Source organism: Halichoeres trimaculatus, unplaced genomic scaffold (assembly GCF_033239565.1).
Source record: "Halichoeres trimaculatus isolate MK-OKI-2021-1 unplaced genomic scaffold, fHalTri1.1 fHalTri1_scaffold_8, whole genome shotgun sequence".
Classification (NCBI taxonomy): domain Eukaryota; kingdom Metazoa; phylum Chordata; class Actinopteri; order Labriformes; family Labridae; genus Halichoeres; species Halichoeres trimaculatus.
The window spans coordinates 17,078,254-17,091,002 of record NW_027437186.1 but is presented as its reverse complement, the minus strand read 5'-3'; positions in this window follow the sequence as shown (position 1 = coordinate 17,091,002).

The following is a 12,749-nucleotide window of genomic DNA, read 5'->3' as shown; positions in this document are numbered from 1 at the left end:
TGTAAATTTTTGGGGTCTACTACTTGACTTTTTTGTTTCATAATGCTCAGGATCTTTCAGAAAATTTAGAGTGATTTTTTACTGTGTCTAACCTCAGCAGCAATGGCATGCTGCGAGAGGTCTTGCTTATGCAGCTCAACGATCCGACCACGTTCAAGAAGAGACAGCTTCTTAGCTTTAGTCATCAGGAGGGCATGACTGTGTGAATGTCTGACAGAAAAGGAAAATTTTGAGCAGATTTTGGCTTTAATAGCCTGTGGTCTTAAACTTTTGATCAGGTGATTGATAACCTATTTCATTTTTTTGTTTGTTTTGTTTTGTTTTTTTTTTTTGTTTTTATTTTGAATTACAAGTTCCCAATGTTTTTTGTCACACTCCCACTTCTTGCCTTTGCATATTGTAGCTCTACTTACAACCTCATCAAGGTCCAAATGTGCAAAATGCATATTCTAGCAATTTTTCAACTGGTCTTAAGATTTTGATCAGGTCTGTATGTGGCCTTCATATATGTTGCTGGCATTTAAGTTTTACAATACTAGACACATTTAAATTCACATGCTGTAAATTTCCTTAAAAAGGTCATGTGATTCAGTGATTTAATCTCATTCACCAAAGTTTGCTCCACTGGTTTTTGTGGTGCAGCTCTCTGCTGAAAACAGTCTGAGCAGCTACACCTGTATACTTAGCTCATTGTTGACCACTCAAATTCAAAGTTTTTTGGTTTTATTTGACTTTGTCAACAGAGCTGTCTGGGAGCTTTTCACAGAAAAATCTGCCAACTAATAGGGCAGTGGTGTTATTTTCCATCACAGCAGCAGCAAGAGCACAGGGACACAGTTGTAGCTTAACTACAGCATGATTAAAAGGGAAAAACACAGCATGGGATTACAAAGAATGAATGCCTTAATTTCAGAATTTAATTGGATTAGGACTGATGTCATAATGCTGTGAGCCATTATTTATTAAAATGTCTCACTGAAAGATATTCAGATTAAAGATGTTTGACAACATTGTAGAGAACCCTCTGTTTACATTTAAACATTCAGCATCATTCTTAAATAAGTACCTAGTTTATATGGAGCCACACAGAAAGCATTGATAGTGAGTGACAGCAGAAAATCCATAGTGTCCTCATAACTCTTGATCACTGCTTGATATTCTAACCGGAAGAGGTGTGTTTGGTAACTTTGTATAATGGTGTCACTTCACCTAGATATAAGCAGAAGGTGCACCAGCCTCGTAATCATCCCTCCTTTCTGTTTCTCGAGTGAAAAGAAAGCAGTTAATGACCTCTCTGACTCCTCTCCATTTTTCCCTTTTTTCTCCCGTCATGGTCACACAAAAGGCTGGGAAAAGGAGAGAGTGCCTCTGCACTCAAATGTGTTTCTTTTCTCGTCTCCCCACATCAACACAAAAGGGCTGTATGACATAAATGAAGGCTCAAGTCGAGAGGAAAAGGTTGAAATGGCTCGAGGAAAAAAAGGGGAGAAATTCTGCGCGCACAAAAAAATGGCAACACTCGCAGGTTGACTTGTGGCTTTTTGAGCTTCCACCTAAAAAACTTTGAAAATGTGGGCGCAAACATTCTGAATTTTCAAACCTGAAAGAGACACGATAAAAACATGAGGCTGAAGGCTCATTTGTGCATTCCTTCCCCACAGTTTTTGGCCAAAACTTTTTACTATCCTTTAATTTCACAGTTTAGGTTATGAGACTCTTGACTTCTCAAATGAAGAAAACAGGAGTACAGGACGATGTCTCCAATGTTTCCATATAAACAGAGTAGAAAATCTATGTTGTGTTAACAATGAACTGTGTATTCAAAGTGGACACCATCGATTTGGTGATTACTGTGTTTAAACTGGAAACTTGCCTTTTTTCTATCTCATCATGCCACAATTGGTACATTTAGGGAATGCAGTGTAGAGTCAAGTCAGTTCCAAATTTCACGCTCCTAATTATGCAAAACCTAAATATTTTATCAGGTGTCAATTGGTGAGTCACTTGAGGGCTTTAACATGTCTTTTTCAGCTAAAGCATTGTTCAGTGTGGTTGATGAGGACTGACCATAGACTGAATAATATTTCCAGGGAGCCTTGGCAGGCCTTGACATTACAACTGGCCCACTGGCTGGGATGCATAATTGATGGACTCCAGACTGGCTGATTGCAGGAAATCCTGGTTTATAGATATAATATTGCCTGTGAGATCATTGGAATGAGATGTTAAGACACAACAATCGGTCTACATGTTGACCTTTAAGGTGTCTTGATTGATTTACATTGTCAAATAATGCTATAAGGCAACATTTCTGGCAGCTGTCAAACAGGGGCCATCAGCTGTATCAGCGGCAAAGGACATTTTCTGTTAGTTTAGCTACTGTAGTAAAAAAAAATCAAAAGCAGCAAAGCATCCTCTGTCCATGTCTGTCCTCCGTAGGCATCATATGTTGCTGTGGTCTGATCCTTTTGTAGTTCAGTGCAAATAGGTGTGACTTGCCATTTGAAATCTTATGTACAGTGTTGGTCTGTCCAGTGTCTGCCATGTGCCTACATGTCCCCAAATTTCCTCTGAATTCTTCATGGATTTAACAGGGGTGAATGCTTGGTATTGTACTATGTACATTACAAAAAGTAAGAATAACCACTGAGCATGTGCATAACTTTTAGTGTTACATCAGGTGCACTTCAACAATTATATTTTTATATTTATAGCATTATCGTCATGCTGAGAAGCCTAGCTTTATTAAACTGCTAATAAAACAATGATTGTGGGTTTTACTGACTGACATTACATTAACTTGTGACAGAAGGAGCGGTAGCCATTCAAATTTTTTATAGAGCCATATTAACCACACACATTCTCACATGTGCGGGGGTCATAGATGCACTCCAGTGTTGCAAACAGTTGCACTGCACCACTGCAGACAAGTAAACTGAGAACAAGAGATGGGTTAGTTTTGCTCAGCAATTACAGTAATGATTTATTACTTCTGATGTAAACAAAATTAAGTAGCTAACTTAGCCTACTGTAAGACACACAAGCCACTACATGAAGGTTGTGTATGATGACCGTGTTAGCTTAATTACAACACAGAGCTAACAGGTTACCCAACTTACTAAAGACAGAAAAGAAAAGGCACAATAATAGAAACACTGAGCATTTCACCCCCATCATGAGGCATTTTATTCTTCACTAAACGTCTACCCTGCTTGGTGACAACACCAAGTGGTGTCAGAAACAGAAATTTGAAGCCTATCATTGGTGGACACCATATTGGAAACTAATGGAGCCCCAAAAGATTCATTATTAAATAAAGAGAGAAAAAAAATGAAATAAATACAGTTTAGATAAATAACAGAGAAATATGTTACATGGCAATTAAATTGTGAAATATTGCACTATGATTTTGAAATATGTTTTTATTATTCTTCAATACTGAAGTGTTGTAATTACATATATCATAATGATTATTTTTTTAATTTCATAATTTTTAAAATAATGCCTTTTTTTTCAAGCTTTTATAAAATAAGAAATCTTTTTTTTTCACGTCAATTTTTATTTCATAATGTCCTTTTCCACAATGGCCTTTTTATTTCATGATGTTGTTTTTAGCAAAATGACTTGGTCTGTCAATCAAAGCACTAAGGCGGAGCCAGGTCAGTGATTGGCTGATTCTTTACACAGACACTGCAGCAGCAGTTGCAGTATTGATTTAAACATGGAGACTTATCATCAATGCTGAGAAGACTAAAAAAGCATAAAACAGGAGTGCATGACACGTTTGAGATAGAATGGCTGCTGGAGTCAGTATCAGAGTTGCTCCTCAAGCAGCTGAGAGTAGTAGCTAGACCCCTCTCAAACATTGTCTTATTTCACATTTTAATGGTCATTTAATATAATTGTCTGTTATCCATCAAAATGCTGTTTATCTCAAATTTTTTTATTTATTCAATTAATTATGAATATTTTGGGGCTCCATAGAAACTCAACCTAATTTTAAGTCAACATAACAGTGGACAAAGAGGCAGAGTTACCAGGCTGTAAACATGGTTACTCAAAGGTTTTCTTTTTGAATGGGTGTGCATGTGGAGCCAATCTTTCAGAGCAAGCCCCAAGTGGACACTCCCAGAACTGCATTTTTGGCAATTTGGCATCAGCTTAATTTTTTTACAGTCTAAGTTTGCTGCTTGGGACTAACTTACTAGAACAGACAGTCAAAGTGACCAATCAAGGAACTGCTGTTTTTATCCACTTCAAAATGACAGTTGAACAAATAAGCAAACAGGCAGAATCAGTTTATTAAGCTCCTGCAATCATTATTACAGGAGAAAGTTAGGGCATAGTGACGGAAGTAGGTCAAGCCGGGTGACAGGTAAGAGCAGTGTGTGCTTTTTGTGCGTGTGTGTGTGTGTGCGTGTGTGTGTGTGTGTGTGTGTGTGTGTGTGTGTGTGTGTGTGTGTGTGTGTGTGTGTGTGTGTGTGTGTGTGTGTGTGTGTGTGTAGGACAGGGATGACAGGGCTTGCTGGCTGACCAGCTGACTGCAAAAGAGGGAGGAGAGAGGAGAGATGAAAGATGGCAGGGGGAGGAAGGTTTGCGGGCTTTACTGTAACTGGGTCATTTATAGAGGTAGATTGACAAGAAGCAGCAGGGGTGATGGGGAGGAAGAGAGGGGTGAAGTGAAGTGAAGTGATAGGCAGAGGTTTTCATGGCCATAAGGGGGGTTGTTATAGGAAGAAGGAAAGAGGTTGATAGAAAAGGACTTGAGGGGTGAACACAGGGTGAGAAGATGGAAAGGTGACAGGAATACTTGCGGGTGACAGGAGTGGATGAGGGTGAGGGAGGAGAGGAAATGACAGAAAGGGGCTAAGGGAGAGGGGTGCAAGAGGGAAAGAGGGAGCAGGAGGCTTGAGGGAAGGAGATGGGGAGAGAGGGTAGCAGGTGGGAGGATTACAGGAGTTCAGGAGAAAAGGTTACAGGAAAAAGGTCAGTGGGAGAGAAACTGTAAGCAATGACACCAAGCTTGATCGAGGGGAAATGAAGGAGGGGAGTTCCAGCTCCAGCTGTGACACACTCCACCTCCTGTGTGTTTCTCCATCACCAATCAGCTACGCCTGTACGTGTGTTGAGAAGTGTCTTCTCTCAGCTCTTGTGTGTTTGTGTGTGTGTGTGTGTGTTGGACAGCAGTGAGGGAGCATCAGACGGAAACACAGGCCTCCCAGGATGCTTGCCCTATTGTAGTGCTGGTGGTTTTCAGGCAGTGTAGAGCTCCAAGGCCTCTCCCAGAGTGATGGGCCTCCAAAGCAACCTTTCCATCAGGCCGCCTGTCAGTCAGCGTTATCACTTCAACTGACGCCAAGAGGAACACTCACACAACCAGTGAGAGTCTTTTATGTTGCTCAGATGGATGCTTGAAAGAAAAAAAATCTGTCTTCCTTTCTCTTGTTATTTCTGGAGCCCCATCAAAGCAAACATGGCTGTCCACAGAGTATTACAACACTCTCAAATGGGGCGAGACATAATAGACTTATCTGGCTGAGGTTTGGCTTGAAGTAGGCACAGTTGGCATCCAACCAGCAATACAGTGTTAACCGGCATGAGCCAGATGTGGCAGTGATGGCTTAATTTCTCTGGATGAAAATGAGACGCTGGCTGGGTAAAACTGCATCAGGTTTGAGTGTTTTTCATCCATAAGATGGTTTGTGTTTGAAACAAGCCAGAGAAAACCAACACCACAGGGACCATTTGAGAAAGTATATGTGTTTTGAATGCAGGAACCAGGCCCTAAATTTGGTTCTTGGGTGGTTTATCTCCCCCTAAAAAAGACCCTGCTCTTGTTCGTTCTAAAGGACCAGAAACTGTTAGCAATGATAAAGTGCGTGCCTTTTATTTTAACTCACTTTAACTTGATTTGGACATGGAACAGCATTCCTGCTTAGGTTTTTGGTTGTTTGTTTTTCTGTTTGACGATGTTGAAATATCTTCATTGGATAAGCATTCAAGTATGTAAACTCATTCAGATGAATCCAGATGGAAGATGCCAGTGAACAGGGCCACTCTCTGCTATGACTTTTATCATTCCTCATCTTGCTTTTAGTTGAGCCTGCGGGACATGTCGATCAAAAACAGCACATGGTGGATCAGGCTAACTTTGGGACAGGATGATGCTAGCCCATCTTTTGCCTTTTGTGGTGTGTTGTGTTGTAAGGCCTTTGTCTCTCTTAATCCCTGTTTTCACTTACTGGTTTGGTTTGTCTTAGCAGGGCACACATTTTGTGGCATTTTATTCGACTAAAACTGGTGCAGGTCTCCAAATTACCAATCTGTACTGTCCCACTTTTTGAGACCCTTCTGTTTGGGTGCCAGATATACCAATCCAATCCCAGAAGATGCAGCTAGACATTCTGCAGTCCATTGATTGGTCGGAAGAAATGTCATTTCCCATTTTGCAACAGTGGTAATAAAGAACAATACACAACCCTGCCATGTTTAAATCTCTGGTTGACTTCTAACAAAGAGCCACATGCTGATCACAAAGAAGACACATTTAAGGATTTCTCCCATCATTTCTCTTTGTCAACTGTGTCAAACTTTTCTTCTTTGTTGGATTTGTTAGCGGGTACCACTGTGTCACACTGCTATGCTGACAGCTATTGATATCCAACTGACACGCCTCCTACCAACAAGGGCGCAGTTGGCTGTGGACACGCCAACAGGATCAGGCTTTACCGATCCGACCCGTGCCAAACTGAACTGATCCATACTGGAAAACTTGGTGGGAGCAGGGCCTTACTGCTTGGGACTGGTCTGGTGACGGTGTGAAAATTCTTAAACTGCCTCTCCTTGTGTCACTGGTCTGACTTGTATAATCTTCACAGGACTTCAGACTTCAATGGAAACACATACAACAATTGGCCACAGAAACAATCAAGTTCTCTGAGGAGACGTTTCTAGAATTAACTGGATAAAGAGCATCTTAGCAGTGGTGCAAAGTCATGAGTGTGTCTTTCATGACCCAGCTCAAGTCCACTACAATATTTTATCTTGTAACTAAAAGCAAAATTTGCAAAGTGAAGACATGAGGGAAAAAAGAAAGAGAATGTAAGTTAACTGCTGGGTGCTGGTCCTAGGTGTGGGAAATCCTACTGACCAAGCGTCAAAAGAAACCCAACAAGTAGAAAAGCCATCGAAACATCCATCTCTGCTGTTGATGGACAAAGACAGAAAGACATACGACATATTTAATCGGCAATGAACTTTAAGTATGTCTATGAAATTAATCAGTGTCTCCTCTGACTCCTCTTAGAGGCCTGGTGCACTGTTATCTGGTGTTATTTTTGGTACTAGACACAGCAAGTTGGAGAGGTCTGCCAATGAACTGAATCTGCTCTTGAGAGAACCAACAAAGTGAACTTTCAGAATCCACCAAAGCAGGTTTTCCACACATTTAGTCCTGCCTTTGTTAGTGTGTTCTGCTGTCTGAGGAACATTGCTTTAAACCTGCAGGAAAACACCCTACTAGTGCTGTTAGATCAGATTTTTGTTGGTCAACAGTGCAATATTTCTCTTCCTTTTTCAGCCTGAGTCACTTTCCTAACACCCACTAAACTGCCAATAAAAAGCACCAGGTATACCCACCACATCAGGGCCCTAAGGTGCAAGCTACTGGAGCCTTTTCTCTTCTGTAGACCAAAATCCATTTAATCCTCAGAGCTCCTTTCGTAGGAAGAGATGGGGGATGTTGAGTGTCAGTGTGTTTGCCGCTCACTCAGAGTAACGCAGCAGATATCAAAGCCAGTGACATGTCCGAATACACACTAAGTGTAATATACAGTGGGGCTATTCAACTTTACTCCCACAATAACACACCCTCGAGACAGATTTCAACAGAAATTTGAAATGTGTTGGGGATAAATTCAATGTCTGCACACTCGTTAAAATTTCAACATGTGGATGTCTGTAACTTGAGAAAAAGGTCGACCCATTGTAAAAAAAAAAAAAAAGAAAGAAAGAAAAAAGAAATAGTAATAGTTATGATAATGATAAAAAAAAATTCTCCCTATATTTCTTAATTCCTGCAGATCCCACCTCCCATTGTGACCCTACTTCTCCAGCACTCTTCAGTATCATTCCTCCATATGCAAGTAAGAAAGCATGTGGGTCTTTATGTAAAACAATTTATGTGCAAATACATGTGCTAAATTTGTATGTAGTCTGTGTGTGTGTGTGTGTGTGTGTGTGTGTGTGTGTGTGTGTGTGTGTGTGTGTGTGTGTGTGTGTGTGTGTGTGTGTGTGTTTCCTGTGACCTATTATATCCACAGCTGTCTCTGGGAGCAGAGAGCTGAATGCTGCATACAAATTATGTCAAAGGGCACAGAACATGCCAAGCAATGTTGATTAAAGCTGACGTTACTGAGATAAGCTTGATTAATTCTGCCACTTACTAAAGGTAGACAGCTGCACAAATACTGCTGCTTCATTATGAAATGCTGCCAGGAGGGAGAAGTCTGAACAATTGATCCATGTTGGATTAATTCAGCTCAGAAATACAGGCTTTTGTTGTTTGCTTTGCTGGTGTAGATTCCTAGAACAGATTCACAGAGCTTCACTTTCAGTGTATTAACCTGAACTAACACGAGCAGTAACCCTAAGGTTTCACAGTAACCAAGTACATTGTGTTTCTCCATCTAGCATCAAACACTCTGCCCCACTGGAAGTGTGCTGGAAATGAAGAGCAGGGGAGCAGATGAACATGCGAGATCACAAAATCACTGGAAAATCAATAACATAGTTCAGGAAAATCCAGGTCTCCCAATAACTGCGTACACATATGCTTCTGCTTTTGGTGAGTATTCTGTATAACTGTAAAGTGTTGTTTTTCACTGGTTTAAATATGTGTAATACTTAGATGTGTTCTAATTGATGGTGCTTTTACCCATATCATAGTTAGAAGCTCACAGATGCTGTGTTTCACATGGATCAAATGACTATTTTTTTCAACTGTTAACAATATATCCATCATCAATTGCTATCTCTTATTTATGATTTAATACATGTTCAGGAGTCTGTACCTAGTTTTTTTTTATTTTAGAATTGAATGTAAAGGCTTTCCAGGTTGATTTCTGATCATCTTGACATTCAGCATACCAACGCAGGTAGATGCTTCCAGGTTGGAGCTGAAATTCATTGTAAACAAGAACATTGACTATAATGAGCATGGCTTGGTCTTGAGTGGACAAATGCACCTTGTGTGTGACCTAAGGGTGACTAAAGGTTACTACCAATTTAGTGACGATCCTTGTTCCAATCCTTTCTGATCCCACAAATCACCCCACGATCCCTATCCTTGCAGCACAATGGTACATCTTGAGTAATTTAGCCCCTCTTGGTTTAACTTCAACAAATCTTTCAGATCTGCTTGTCAACTTAAAAATTTGAAAAAAATAATAATAATAATAATGGCTTTTCTTGAACTTCATTCCTCATACATCTCATCAATTCTGGTTTGGATTCAATAATGTGAGTTTTCATTACTTTCTCCTTCTATTCTGTTGATGTGTGTGTCTCACTTTGTGACTGTGCTTAAAAATCAAAGTGTGAGTGTGAAATGCATTCAGTCTACAAATATCACTTTGATGTCACTATATTTATAATAATCAAGGGTTAAATCAGTCTGGGGTTGATTGTTGCCCAACCAGGCAGCAACCTCTTGTCTAAAAATATGAGACGATGCGGTGAAATATGTAGTTTATCAGGTGTCCGCTTGAGACTGGCTCCAGAAGGACTGGAAGTTACGTACACACCCAGCCAAAAAAAAAGATGTTTTTACAACAGAAATGAGCATATTTACAGCCTGGTACAAAAAACGTCCACCGTCTGAATCCATACCTTCACTTTGGGCACATATGTATGGGGGGTGAATTTTTTTCTAACTCTGCAATTTAGGAGAAATCAAGATCACAAATTCACCCAATCAGTGGCACAGCTCAGCTCACATGACTGACAGGCATCCTATAGCTGTTAGTGTGGAGGCTCGAAGCCTGCATCATATCCAATATGGCCATGCCAGTCAATTTGCTTAAAAAAAAAAAAAAAACACATTTCAGAAACAGTCCTTACTCTGAGACTACATCCATTACTTATACAGTACATGGACTTGATCCATTTACACAATGGCTGTGCCATATGGCATCATGGAGTGTTTTCTGAACTAACTACATGTTGCTCTTTAAGAGGTCACTTCAGAAAGTATGCTGTATATAACTAGTAAAAACTTTGTCACATCTGTTCTTTTTTTTTAGGTAGTCATTTGTGCCATCAGGAAGAGACTGTAAAAAGCAGCTCTGCACTGTGGAGAGTTTACATTCAGACAGCTCATCGGTCACACTCAGATGAAAACTGGAACAAACTGCATGGAGCTGCAGAACGTGTGTGGTTCTTTGTGCTTGAATATCATTAAGATAATGGCACATTTTTTAGTGCTCAGCAGCCACAGTCCATTCTTAGCAAACTCCCTCCCTAGTGTTTCTGTTTCTGCAGTTGGTGCAACCTCTTTCCTTGACATGGGCTTTTCACCTGTGGTCGATTTCCACACCTATGTATTCAGACTGTCTGTTTCTCTGTGAGTTTCATTACATCCATAATGTTTCTTTGTTCTGTGGTTTGAAGCAAGACACATGTTTTTCTGGTTTTTGCCTTCTCTCTCTTCCCTCTGAATATCTCTATAGCTTCGAAAAGACACATTTGTGCAAAGGTTTTAAAAAAACCGCAAATATGATTTAAATTGTGACAGACAAAATATTCTCTCAATAAGTAAGGACACAGCTCATACAACAGTCTTGAAGTGCCACTGGCATCTGATACCCTCAGGTGAACATATAATGAAATAGCTTTTTTTTCTCCTGAAATAGACTCATATTCATAACCTGAACAGACAGTGTGAACCATAACCTGAAGTGATCATCCCTACCAGCATGGTGTAGATTTTTAATAAAACGGTGTTATGGCACCATAGACACCAGAGGCCCACAGGTATGCCCCTACTCAGAGGACTCAAACCCACAGCACACAATGCACCCTAACCCACAGAGCCTCGAACTTCATCACCATCAAACTCAGGATTATAAATAAAGCATCTTTGTTGCGCTGTAGGTATCCCAGGCCCAGAGGTGCACACCTGCTCCGAGGACTCGAACCCATGGCCAGATGCACAGGTTGAACCTTAACCCGCTGAGCCACTGTGCGCCTTCACAGCCGAATGTGGGCTTTTTTAATAAAGCAGCCTTATAGCACCACAGGTACCAGAGGCCCTCAGGTAAACAGCTAATGAAATCCCTCTCTCCCTCTCGGACTAAATCATCCAAATAGCAAGCAGCACCTCAGGCACAGAGGCAGACGGATGGCAGAGAACCAGAGAGAAGGGGGAGAGACCGGCAGAGGGGGAATGAAAGGAAAAGAGGATGGAGGGATGAGGATGATGGAGGGAAACAGTATGAAAGGGTTTAGAGGGGGATTAGAGAGAAAGAGAGGGAGAAATTGAAAGATAAGGTGTGTAGCCCGAGTGTGTTTGTGTCCTGTTGCGGGCTGTTGCAGGGCACGGTGGAATAGTAACTTTATATTGTAAACCTTAAATACATCACAAGCTATAAATCACTACATTAACAAAGCCAGCTCCCGAGAAAGCAGCAGCTGTCTGACTGCTCTTATGAATCAAGCCTTAAAGGTGAAATAAATTTCCTCCCACTTGTTGTTGTAACTTCATCTTGAACCAGTTACCGAGGCCTCCACTTTGTGTTTTCCCTAAATAAGCAGACTGGTTTGTACAGAAAGGGAACTGTCACATTATGTGAGCCATTACTGTACCTCAGTGTTGTTTATCTTTATCTTTTCTGTTGTTGCCTTTTTCAAAGCTGAAACTTCTGGGGTCATCATCTGGAGATGAAGGCGAATTGTATGCTAATGCTGGCCACAGACAGATAACTTAAAGCTCTATACCTGTTTGGTTAGTTTAAAGGTAGGGTGTGCAGGAATTTTCATGACTTGTTGGTAAAAACAACATTCAAACTGGGCTCCTCCTACTTGGCTCAGTGCCAGGGGCAGCACACACCCACTGCCTCTGACCGAAGCTATGTCAACACACTCACTATCCCAGCATCCACCTGTAGCACTGTGTTTCTATGCGGGAGAGACATGAGAACCGTGCACCTGGCATAGCATGTTAGCAGAAGCTAATCACAGGGTTATATGACTCACACCTGCTCAGTAGAAAACCAGCTTGTGTCGTTCTTTGGTTGTGTTTTTCTTGCTCTATGCTACATACTATTGTAGCTGCTCTGAATAGCCTCTTCCACTCGCAATTATCAACACATAAAGTCACTTGCGCTCTGTGATTGGCTGAGGTAACCACACTAACTTTCTGCCCAGAAATATCCCAAAAGAACTAAAACATCAACATGAAGGCTGAGGAAAGGTTCGAGGCAGACACAGTCACCAACACACATGTATGGAGACCCACATTAGATGATCAAGCAGGATAATTCCAGTAAAAGTTGGCATTCTCTTTTTTAGGGAAATCTTGCAGACTTTACCTTTAAGGCAATGATTTTATGGACACAAGATCTTTGTGAAGTTTAGATGATTCAAGTAATTTCAGAATACATGCTAACATGGAGAGTGTTTATAATCTACAGCCAGCCATCTTGGCTTGTAATCTGGCATGCAGCAACAAAACAAAAAAAGAAAGACAGAAA